At 35.6% G+C, this 13,408-nt stretch overlaps 1 non-coding gene across 1 annotated transcript; it reads right to left on the bottom strand.

Annotated features, from left to right (window-relative positions):
* Positions 1-8,145: 8,145 nt before the first annotated feature.
* Trnat-agu lies at positions 8,146-8,219 on the bottom strand. The gene has a single exon. It is a non-coding gene; the product is annotated as a tRNA-Thr (tRNA).
* Positions 8,220-13,408: the final 5,189 nt, after the last annotated feature.

The raw sequence follows: 13,408 nt of genomic DNA, 5'->3' as shown, positions 1-13,408 counted from the left end.
TCTCTTTCTCAGTATTACTGTGGCGGCGACATAAATCATTGTGATTGACAGCTGCTGGGAGGAGGTAGAGTCCAAGGCATAAGCGGACCAGCGAGGCGGTAGCTTGCACTACCCGCAACTAAACTCATTTAAATTCCACTCTCAATTGTCCAAAACATCAGAAAATATAAGAAATATGATCAGTTTAATATAAGAATTGATGAATATTAAATACCCTTTAAATATTACTTGCTTATCTTTGTGAAAAGGTTTTTCTTTTTAAATACGAGAATATCAATTAGACCAAGTTGTATTAAAATTAATTTTTTTTAAAGCTTAGGTATATAATTGCATAATATATTTCATTTAATAAAAAATAATTAATAATAGTCAAGTGAGAAGTCGAATCTTAATTAATATATCCAATGCCAGACATATTAATAAATGTAAATCAAGCATATCAAAATAAAACCAGTTTTTCTTGAGTCTGATCGAAAAATATAAAAAAAAATGCATACTTAGAGGGTATTGCAACTATGCATATTATTTTATATTTAAGGGTATGTGGAAGACCATTTCACGCGCTAATTACAGGGTGCCAGAACCCAAAGATGGCCACACAGATCAATCATATAACGGGAAGACACCATCTATATCTACCATTTGGTCAGTTCGGTCAGTTTGGCTAATTGAAACAAATGCGCAGCTGTTCACTTCTGAAATTATTTCATCAACTCGATAAGACTCGAAAATGCGAGACAATTGTGTGAAACAAACCCAAACACCCAAAAAACAAAAAAATGAAATAAAGCTCCACAACAAATTGTGAATAATTTCGAGTTGTCTCATCAATATAAATAAAATATTTATTAACAATTTGTTAAGAGCCATAAATCGCCACACAGCAACCGAGAGGCATCATTTTTTTTTTTTTCTTTTTGTTTATCTCTTGCTAGGGTAATCGGGTCCCCACAACAGGACACAGTGAGTCCAGCTATACCAATCCATACCATACCATACCATATCACAGCGACCCTCTGACCGTGCACAGGACCGCCTGTGGTGCGGGCGGCGGGTTGGGCATATTAATTGTGAGCTTGTTCAGCAAGCTTCGACTTTGGCTATCGTTCTGTGGTACTCTGAGTTTGCGGACTGGGCCCCTGTGTTGGCTGGTGTCTGGCCAAATTGCTGCTATTTATGTCGGTAACTACCGTATAAACTTTGCAACAACAACAGCAACAAGAAACACTACAAGCAACTGGAACAACAACAACAACAAATGCAAAACGCATGCAAAAGAGACAACTGGACAACAACACACCGCAAACGCTGAAATCAATATGTTGGCTAATAAATTGTCCCAGAATATTCATTAAATTAAAAAAGTAACAAAAACTTATTTGCAAGTTGTTTAAGCACCAGGAGCGCCTCCTTGGCAACTTATGGCGTCTTGCAACAGGTGGAAGCTGCTATAAAAATAATGTGCGATTAATTAACTTTTAAAATATAAGCAACGTAAATTACAAGTATCTTTAGTTGTAAAATTAAATTGAGCAACTGTTGAGCTTTGAAAATTACATTTGATCCTCTTTAGTCATCCATTAAAATAAATATAAAGGATCGTTTGAAATTCGAACTTACAAATATCAGACTCCAGAGCTCAGAACCTAATCTCTTCTGATTTAAAAATATGAAAACTAAGAAGAGAAACTTGGGAGCTATCTAAGGATGACAGGTGTTCCTCTTTAGTTATCCAGTTTTATAGACTGTTAAAAAGAAAACTTGTTAGAAATGAAAATTTTAAATTATTCTACTTTAAAATTTAAAATATTTAGTCTGCTTATAATCAGTTTAAAATTAATTATGTTTAACCAAGATTTACTTAATTTTTTTTTAATCTATGTTTAAGATTGAATTATCTTTTGACCTAGTCACACCAAAAACATGGTTACATTTTTATTAATATTACTTTTTTTTTATTTATTTATTAATTTATTTTTTAATTGCTTATCAGAACACACCCGCAGTCCGCACCTGTTCGCTCAGCGCGCGAAAATTTATTTTTAATTACGCAGCCCAAAACATGGCACAAACAGCGGCCACAACATTCTGATGCCGATGCTGATTCGATGCCGATGCCGATGCTGATGCTGATGCTGATATTCACTTGGTATTGTGTGCTGTACATATATGTACGTACATATGTATATGTACTACATACATACATCACCAATCCAAGCACGGCTGGAGATGCGACTGGCGCTACAGAGGAATGCAGCAGGAGGCAGCTGCGACACCGGCTTCAAGCTTCAAGCTGCAAGCTGCAGCTTCAACTCCGGCTCCGACTGACTGTTGGGGCTTGCAAAATTATGACATGAACATGAACGAAGTCCACATAATGATGTTATACAATACGCCATCTTAGCGTAAACAAGGCGAAATGCCGACTGCACAACTGGCGCTTGTTGCCAGCCAGCCAAGAAGTTGGGCTTGGAGTTGGAGTTGGAGTTGGGTTAAGGCAGCTCAGACATGTGTAGCAATTGTTGTTGTTGTTGTTGCCCAGGAGCTGTTGGCACTGCAACGCCGCTGCGGGAACTTTGACATGGGGCACACAAAAAAAAAAAGAAAACAGAAGAAAGAGAAAAAACCCCGATGCGACAATCGGGATGCTGTGAAAATTTGTTTTACGCTCAAAATTTATGCATTCTCATTGCAAAAATGTGTCGATGAGTTTGTGATTTATGTGCAAGGAGGGAAACGCAAAGGTTCAATGGCTTAAGCTCAGCTGACCCAACTTGGCCAACAAAATTGGCAAAAAGATTGACTATGTGTGTGCGTGTGTGTGTGTGTGTGTGTGTAACCCACTAACCACGAGAGAGTTTGCCGCTTTAATGACACAGAAACTGAAAGTCAATCAAGACTGCTGTGCGTGGTGTGTGTGCGTGTGTATGTGTGTGTTATGTGTGTGTGTGTATGTGTGGGTGAGTATCTATGTGGGTGGAGTGAACAGGTAGCTAGACGGTTATAGATGTAATGCCGTGTTCTTGGCTGCCATTAAACTAAATATAGCAATTACAAGCCAATTGCAATCAAAATGCCATTGAAAATGCATTCAAAGCAGATGCCTGGCCAAAAGAGGGGGCCGAAGTGAAGACACAAAGGGGCGCACGCATATGAATATGCATGTTGTGTGTGCAAGTGCCTCTGTGTGTGTGTGTGTGTGCGTGTGTGTGAGTGGGTGTGCGAGTGTGTGCTTGCGTGGGTGTGTGTGAGAACACGCGTAATTTTCAAACAACACTGATAAAATAAAGTTAGTACTTTATTTATTTATTTAAAATCAGTCGACACAAAAAAAAAAAAATTAAGTAATAAAATAATTAAATTGAAAATAGAATTTAATGTTTAAATTTAAGAAAAATAATAAGAATTTGAAATATTTATTAGATTTTAGGGTGTTTTTACTTTTTTAATTCAAACTACAAATATTTATTTTAGTTCTAGAAACACAACATTATCAAAAAAGATTCTGATTTTTGATTTGATTTTAATAAATATTGCTATATACTTTCAGATATTAAATGCATCCGTTTTAAAATTAATCTTAATTCTTTCCACAAAGATTTCAAACTTAAAATATTTATTTTAGTTTTCAAAACATAACATTATCAAAAAATATTCTGAAACAAGCATTTCGTTTGGTTACATTTTTGATTTGATTTTAATAACTTTTTCTTTGTACTTTGCATATGTAAATTGCTCACATCACACACACATCTAATCCATTTTCTCTCAGTGTTGCAAAGGGGTTGGCAAACTACAAACTGCAACAATGTTTTGCAAAGTGCTTGTGTTGTCATTTTCAAAATCAACGCAATAAACGTTGAACGCAGTTGAGAGGAAGAGGAAAAGGGGGCAGCAATGACAATGCAACCTTCACATAGAAAATCGTTGATTAAGAAAATTATGGTGGCACGAGAACAAATGTTAATGTTAGTTTAAAATCACATGTAAAACAACTTAGCGGAAAACTCTCAAACATCTTGCAAAGGGAGTCTTGGGATGCATTCAACATTTCAAATTATAACTTTCAGCTGCGTACGTCAGCTGACTGGAACCAAATTAAAAAATCATTATAAAATAGACAAATAGAAATGTTAATCATTTTTTATCCAAATACTAGGAACACACATAACTAAATTAAATTTTATAAAGAAAATAACAAGCTTAGCTGATAAGTTTGATCAGAAAAGCTTTATAAACATAAAAGTTGCTCAAAAAAGAGCTCATAATTCCAATGAATGCTGATAATGATAGTCCACATGTGAAAACTTGAATAATACGCATATTGGGTTCATTTGTTTGGGAAATCTTTGTAGGCAAAGCAAAGACGAATGTAAGCCAAGTTTCGCCAAGATAACTTTAAAAATGAGTGAGTAGTTGCCACAGAAACAAACAGATAAACCATCATGGCTATATTGACTATTGCAGACAGTCGGCGACATCAGCCTAGGGTATTATTTTTGTGGGGATCCTCGTGCATTGCGACCTAGTTTGAAGTATTGTGGCTCCCTTCTATTTAATTGTTACACGAGTTCAAGCATTTAGGATTTCTATGTCTTCCAAGCTTAAGATATATTTTCATTAAATACTGCATCTTCTTCTGTGTAGAGCGATAAAATCCTAGATGTGCTTTGATGATTCCTCGGCAGATTCATCTACTGATTGAACTTAGTTTATCTAGAGGACTTCATAATATTCTAAGTTAGCTCTTTCTTATGAAAAACACAAATTTATGAATACCTAACCCAAGTTCAAGTATGACATAAAAATATATAAAAAATATATATATTAATTTCAGAGTCATTTTTGCATAGTTTGAGTTAATTGTGAAGTTGTTAATTTCCATTTACATTTAACTACATCATTAGTCAATTTACTTTTGACGCCAATATCTCAACTATAATTGATCAATTTGCATAGTTCGCATAACCTTTTCAACCAAAAATTAACAAGTATCAAAAAAAGCTAGGAAAAAGCCAAAAATCAACGTATTCATCAACACAGACACACATACATACAGGAGTTCTCATTGACACAGTAGTTGTAGTTTTACAAGTCGACAGTGAGTATGACGACATGAGGACTGCCACCGTCCAGCAACAAACTGGAAATGGAACTGCAGCCAGTAGCAGGCAACGACAGCAGAGAAGCAGTTCAACTTTCACTCAAACAAAAGAAAAACGCACTCAACTCAAAAAGGCGGCGAATGAGTGAGCAAGACGAGTGGCTGCTGCAACTGGCCATTGGAATATATGGGAGGAGACACCAATACACACGGGTGCAACACACACAATCACACACACACTCTGTGGAATGAATCTCAGCCACAGCGGGCAACAGCAGGCAGCAGTAGTTAACAGCAACAACAACAACAACGTCGCCCAGAGCAACAAAACAGCAACCACAAAATTTATGAAACTCACAAAAAGTGGAGGAAAAGAAGAACTTACAAAAATATGTTGTTGCCCAGGCAAATGGCGACGACGACGGTGATTTGCGAAAGAGGCGTATGAGGGGTGGAAGGGCAGAGAAGAGAAGAGGTACGGGTAGAGGGGGGTGGGGCATAAGGGAGAATTATGACGACAGGGCGCACAGCAGACGCGCAGACAAGCAAAGAAGATGGCGCATTGCTGCGGGCGCAAACAGGATAATAAATAATTGCCGATGCAGCAACAGCAACAGCAACAACAACAACATTGGTAACACTGGCAACATTGGCAACATAATTCTCTGAGGCTCCATGTCAATGGTGCCTATTGTTGAGATGCGTTCAGTTCATCCTCTGAGTATGGGGTATGGTATGCTATTTGCCGCTTGCTGCTTGCTGCACATGTTCCTTCTGGCCACAAATGCACTTGCAGCATGTGTTGGAAGTTAATCCCGGCTAAGCAGCGGATGAGGCAACGCCCTATGGACACATACAGACAGAATTGACATTGACATTGATGCAGCGGCGGCAAAAAAAAAAAACAGCTGGCAAACAGCCTTTGGCTTCTTCCACGGCTCGTACCTGTGAAAATGTTTGCCCACTTTAAGGCTTAAGCAAGGTCAAGAGAAAGTGCCAAACTAATTGCAGCTATGCAAGTACAGTTAAAAAAAAAAAGAATTAAGTAACAAAAAGCAGGTACATGTTATACAAAAATCGCATTGAAATTACAAAATGCCCCGAAAATCAGAAATAATTGTTGGCCTTATAAAAAGATATTACAAGAGTTTATTTCAGCAGATTTCTTTGAGAGTAGAAACGATTGCCCATAGTGCATTACTATAAAATTAAAAACGCAAACTCTTTTTTGAATTTCTCCTAATATTATTTGCTTAGAATACTTATATGTCCCTAAATTCTAAATCTAAATTGTTATTTCGACGTTGCACAATTCATAAATCCATTTTTACAAGTATTATAAATAATGCCTTGAAATTACAAAGCAAAGAATAATGAAATAATACGCACATATTTCAAAATATTTCTTTAAAAATATAAACGATTTCCAACAATCGACAACCCAATAATATATTATTATAAAATTAAAAAAGTGGACTACATTTTTAAAGATTTTTAGAACACACATTCTTGTTAAAATTAAAAAAAACAATAGATACAAATATGTTTGGCACTTAAGAGACTTATGTCTCCCAGCATGCGAAACCGACCTGGCTATTTAGCTGATAATGCAGATTCTTAAGAAGACGTTTTACGTTTTATAAATGCACTTTTTAAAACAATAAAACGATATATTTTTAATAGTTCATATTTTTTTGCTAGAGTGTAAGAGGAACTGCAACTGTAAGTGCAACTGCAACCGATGAGCCGAGTCCAAGTGCCGATCCCATTCCTGTGCCACGTTGTTGCAGTTGCGTGTCTTACGTAATTATCGATATCCAAGCGAACGATTGCCATCGATTGATCTGCAAGGCAGCATTTGATCGTGACATTTGATGGACGTTTGCCGCCGCTGCTGTTTTTGATTTTTTCTTTTTTTTTTTGCATTGCATTGGAAGCCTTTGGAAACATTGTAAAGCTGCTCTTGCTTGCTGTTGTTTGTCATAGTTGTTGTTGTTGCTGTTGTAATGGTTTGGTTGAATTACTTGCTACTGGCCTCGCACTAATCAAATAGTAGTGCCAGCCAGTCAGTCAGTCAGTCAGTCATTCATTAGAATCTCAATTTCCATAGCTGACAGCTCTACAAATTGTTATTGACAATGGCAATTGTTAAATCAGAAGCGATTTCATGTTTAAATGAGACAATTTGTTGCAAACACACACACACACACACACACACATACATATGTGTGTATGTGCATAAATACGTAAATACAGTAGTTAAAAAGTCACTTGATCCGAAAAAACTGTGATTTCTAGATCGGTTTTTATTTAGGAACTGGTGCTATGCACTGACTGGTTTGCAATCTAATTAAATCTTGTTTATTTTGCATATATATTGAAAAAAAAAACACTTGCACAAATTATTATTAACATATGCTTATAATAATAATGGTATTTAACGCTAATAAAAGTTCGGAGTGAATTTTTGATTCCATATTCTCATACTAAATGCTGCAGAAAGTTTCCTTAAACACTTAAACAATGAGTATAACGCATGGAGCTTTTAATGAACAGCTGTTACAATAAATACATTCATATACAAAATATAAATAAATATACTTTTATATACGTAGAAATCTAAAAATTGAAATATAAACAAAGCTTGAAAAGCTTCTGCAAAAGCTCCAAAGTATTTGAACTTAAATTGCATTAACGAAAAAGCACACGCCTATGAGCTTTTAGAGTAATAAAGAAGCTCAAAGCACTGATCAAACTTGATCGAAATGGTTATTAACATTAATTAATTAAAGTTATTATCCAAGTAATGTGTATGATTTTGTTATCATTAGGAAAATACTAATGAAACAAATAAACAATATATTGATCAGTACTACAAGCGACGCATTCTAACTTAACAGAATGTCAATTTTAATTTGATTATACAACAATAATCGTTATAATATACAAATGGCATATACATTAAATATGCAAAAATATTTTAAATAAATAATTGAGAAAAATAATTGTTGCACAGACACACACACTCGTATGTCTTGCATAGGCCCCGACGAGATTCGAACTCATGATCTCCTGTTTACTAGACAGGCGCTTTAACCAACTAAGCCACGGCGCCCACATATTCGACGCCAGCGCTTGCCTCTGTTTGAAGATCGCGCGTGTTGAAAGCTATTCCATAGAAATTCACATTCAATTTAGCTAATTTGAAATCAATCAGGTTGTCCAAATTTAGAAATAGATAGCGCTGCTGATAGATAATGACTATTATTTGATTTGAAAGCAAAATAATGTACTGAAATCACTTGAATGGAACTAAATAATGCTAATGTCGAGAATTTCCAACTCAAGAGCATACAAAGTTGCAATTCAAGGAATATATAGAGAAGAGAGGTGTTTAAATGTGTGTGTGTGTGTGTATGTGTGTGAGTGTGCAGTTGGGCAAAGTAATAATTTTGAAATTTGGCTCAGGCTGCAATTTCTCGCCATGTTTTGCATATTATCAGCTAATTTCGCCTTTCAGATAAGCCGCACAACCTCGTTGCCTTGCCATGAGTTTAATTAATGCATTCGCCATTGCTGCTGCCTTCAGTTGCTGGCTAAGATACCCTGTTGCAAATAATCGACAACGAATGGGTCTATATGTCTGTATCTATCTGGCTAATATTCAATAAATATATTCACGTTGCTTTCAAATGCAGTTCGAATATAAAACTTACATTCGTTGATGATAAACAGGATCATTACTTTAATAAGAAACAAGAAAAAGGTTTCTCTCTGCTACTAACGCTTTAAAAAATGTTGATCTGATTTGTTTTTTCTGGATTTGCAGTAAATTTTGCACCATTTTACATTTTGATTTTTGTATTTTTTCATTAATTTTACATCATTAACTTAATTTCTCTCTTTACATTTTATATAATTTAATTTGTAACTTACATTTTAAATTTAATGTACAATTTTTAGTCTAAGAATTTATTTTTTTCCACATTAAATAAATAAATAAACATAGGGACGTTTGTTAGTTTTGTTAATATGCAAATCACCAAAGCTGAATCAATTTTATATGTCTTACAAAAGCTTGCTTATCCCACAGAAATGTAATAATAATGAAATAAGCCACATCTATTTAATAAAAATACAACAAATTATATTACATCTTTCAAAGATTTTTCAAATCAAAAGATGATTGCATTATTTATATTAGTAAACATCAAACAAACATATTTCTTTCCAAATTTTCTATCCCCCTGAACTTTCACAAAAGTGAGCAACTTTTGTCTATGGCAAATTGATGAAAATATTAAATCCTAATTGGTTTATATAAGATTTTGGTATAGAGTATCTTGTGGTCAAAAGACTTTCGACTGCAGCACTCTTACTTGATTGTATTGTGGTTGTTTTTGTTGCTGTTGTTCTTTTGCTGCAAATATTTATGCAAATTGTTGCAACTACCGCTTTTGTTGTTGCTATTGTTGTTGCCATATTTTTTTATTGTCGTTGTTTCATGCACATTTTCAAATATAATTGCGACTGCTTTTCTGGCATTTCATTCGAAGTTGAAGAGTTTGCGCTTGCGATTTAATCGCATTTAATTGCCACGGCTGGCGGACTAAGCCACATAGCGGATTATTGCATGACGGAGGGGGCTGGAGTGAGGGGGGAGGAAGGGGGGAAGTATCAGAGCCAGCTGTTAACTGCAACGCTTTGTCCTTTAGTTGCGCAGCAACCCCCAAAAGATTTTTCTGTTTGCAACAATTTCAATGCAACTCGTGCAACGTGTCGTGGCAACAAATGCAGATTGCACCTGCTGCTGCCTCATTTAAAGCATGTGGGGAACACTTAAAGGATACTCTTGCTGCACAAGGCATGCAGTTTTATGACGTGTGGCAGTGCGTTGTCCCTCGAGGCGCTGCTTGCAACAGGACTAGATGACGTTCTACAACTATAGTTGGAGAGACTGTGTATCTCGAGCAGGCCAAAATATTAATGACGTTATTTTCGCATTAGGAAGCAGCCATGACACGAGCAGTCATGAGCATTTTACCTAATTACCGTAATTATAGTATTCAATTTTTGATGGGGACCCCCAGCTCCCTACTCTAAGTACCATGTATGTGGACGACAACCCTCAACCCTTTTCATGTTGCTCTTTTTTATTCTTGCGTTGTTTTTTTATTTATTTTTTTTTTTGTTTTTGGACACAACGGCGATTAACAATGTCAGATATGCGCGGCTGTTGGCGTTGCCTTCCAGCTCAACTTGCAATTTTTGAGAGCGATTATGCTAATTGCACCAGGCAGCAATACAAAGTAATATATAACAGGGAGGGAGAGAGGTGGGGAAGAGCGAAGCAGAGGCAAGTGTAGGGAGCGAGCAAGATACGTAGATGGTAAGATAGGGCAGTGCAGCTTTTTCTTTACGTTGTAATGCGAGCAGTTTGTCATCTTAAATTACATTCGAGTGAGTTTCGGACAGCCCTGAAAGTTGCTACACGAAAAGCCACTCACGAATATAATCGATAATGTTTGATAATATTTTGAGCTTAGTTCTTGAAAAATGCAGCAATAAGCACAAAAGAAAGACACACTCAAGAAAGTTGAAAGAACGGATATCTGAGGCAGGTCGAAGATTACATATACTCTCAGACTAATTGAAATTGGTTTATAAATATATATAATAGAAGTTGGTTTACAATATAAAAACCAAGGACTGTAAATATTCGATACTTTAATAAAGACATTTATAGTTCTAGCTATAGCATATAAAGATTACCAATAGTGACATATTATATTATTATGATATTATATACATATTATTTCATAGTAAAAAATATTGTGGAACCAGAATAAAACATATTTAAAATGAAGAGAGTTATTCCAATGTGGTCTACCAAACAGTTTTAAAACACTTTTTCAAATCTTAGAGCATATTTATTCTAAAGTTAAAAAGGGTCCTTGAAATAGTAAGCTTATAAGCTATAAATACTACATAAAGTATTCTACTGTCTTGACACAAATTTAAAACCAATCTAAAGTGGGCTCCCTTATAGGTGCAAGTTCCTAGTCCATTTAAAAGAGTTGAAACAAAACCATCATCATCAACTTATAAAAAATATTAAAAACACTCAACATTCTTCTTTGCAAAAGTTCATCTCTAGCACTTTAAACTTAATTTGTACATCACGAAATCCGGCACACGTCCACCCCAAGTAGGGAGGCAGTTGCATAGATGTAGGTGCTGCAAAACTCGATTTCCATTTAGGGCAAAATAATGCAACAAATTTTGTGTAGTTTGCATTGCAAGGTTTTTTTTCTTGATTTTGTTTTTGGCAAAAGTGCACAGCAATTTGCATAACGATAGCGCTGGGTAAAATGTGGGCTATAATAAATATTCAAATTTTATAAAGTAAAGTGCAACCCTCATCCCCCTGCTTAAGCCATCCCTCCCCCTTTACCCCCCTCGAGCATATCAACGAAAGCGTTAAATTTACGACAGGCTGCTGCTGGCTGGAAAACGCTCGGCATTTATGGTCAAACATGGCGTCGCCAACAACAAAAACAAGAAGAAAAACTTGGCCAACACCCCCCAACAGCCCTCCAAATCTGCTGAGTGGCTGCCATTTCGCATGCGCGCGCATTTAAATGCAGTTCCTTTTTGTTGTTGTTTGTTGTTTTTCTTTGGCAAAGTATTGTTTATGTGTTTGTTTGTGTGTGTTTTTTTAAGACGCCCCTTGAGTTGTTTTTTTATATTTTTTTTGTTAGCTAGTCTACCTTGTTGCAGCTCTAGCCATAAATTCAGCTTTTATGAATTTATGGCTTAATTATATACATATACTTTGTATACCAATGTACATGCATACACACACACATACATATAATTATATTTATATATATATGTATATATTTATGAGAGTGTTCGAGTTTTTTTCCTTTTTTTTTTTTGGTTAGTGGCAGCCGCATTTCTTGTGCCTCATTTCACGCTGATGATTAAGTGTCGCACACACTCACATTCACACAATAACAAACAGCACACTGCTGCACACACTCAGTGCGAAACACTCAAACACCCATTCACTTATTCACTGTCGACTCGGTCTGAACTTTTCGCCTGCATTTATGCTTAAATGCACTGCAATTGTTTCTAAAATGCAGCCACTGCACGCGATGATGGAAAACTTCAACGATTTTCATTTTTTTCTTTTTTTTTATACCCTGAACCAATTGATCATGGCTAAAAGGAGTTGAATGCTGCTGTTGAAAAGTATGTGACAGGCAGTAGAAGGCATAGTAACTATGTATTTCTTGATCAGCAGTAACAGCCAAGCCGATTTTGTTTGTTTCTTTCTTTTTATCGATACAAATCGATTACCGATAGCAACCATAGGCATCGCAATTATTATATATGTTTGAGGTATGTCTTTTTTATCAAGATATTTACCTACAATAAATGTTAATAAACGATTCAGACTTGAGTTCAGTTGTCTCCTAGTCGAGCTCTCTCGACTTGAGCATTCTTATTTATTTGAAATCTAAATATGCCTTTTAATCATAAAGTGGGTAAATGGTAGATAATATTAAGATCATGGAATACAAAACCTATCTAGGACTTATAGGACTGGCTTTTGCTGAGATGAAATAATTCAATTGACTGTACTTTTATTCAACTTGTCCATTCATTTTTCATTCGGCTGAAAGACCTTCAAATTATATACGTAAATTATAAATAAATATCTTTAAATGAATAACCACTAATTGATTATAGTCCATTTTTTTAACATTTTTTCTTAGAGTTGATTACAGGGCAATTATTAGTCGAGCACTTTGATCTGTAAAGTTTTTACTAGTTTTTATTCTTTTCATTGTTATGCACAACTTGCAATAATAACTTGCTGCATTTACCAATGAATATTATTATTATTTCGGCTCGGTAATGAAAAAAAAACCATATCTTTTATTGTTTATATGTTTCTCTAAAAGTTTTTCATTTTGAGGGAATCGGAATTGGGTTAAGCAGTAGCAGCAGCATTTCCCACGTTTCAGAGTCCGAAAAAGATGCAATCAGAGCTGCTTCTACTCTTGCCTGGTTGTGTTTTGCCTTTGAGCGATCTGCACACACACACACACACAAAAACACACAATGTACACACACACATACACACACACACCCGCACACACTCACATGCAAAAGCAAATAAAAAGCAGGCAGCACCTGGCCAGACAGCTTGTCTATAAAAGCCAGCCTTAGAACAAGCCAAGAATTTCTTGCATAAAGCCAATTAAATTAAGAAATCTGATGCAGTGCCAA

This window comes from Drosophila grimshawi, unplaced genomic scaffold (genome assembly GCF_018153295.1).
Source record: "Drosophila grimshawi isolate 15287-2541.00 unplaced genomic scaffold, ASM1815329v1 contig_311, whole genome shotgun sequence".
Taxonomy (NCBI): Eukaryota; Metazoa; Arthropoda; class Insecta; order Diptera; family Drosophilidae; genus Drosophila; species Drosophila grimshawi.
The sequence above is the reverse complement of the archived record's forward strand: the minus strand, read 5'-3'. Positions and strand labels throughout refer to the sequence as shown.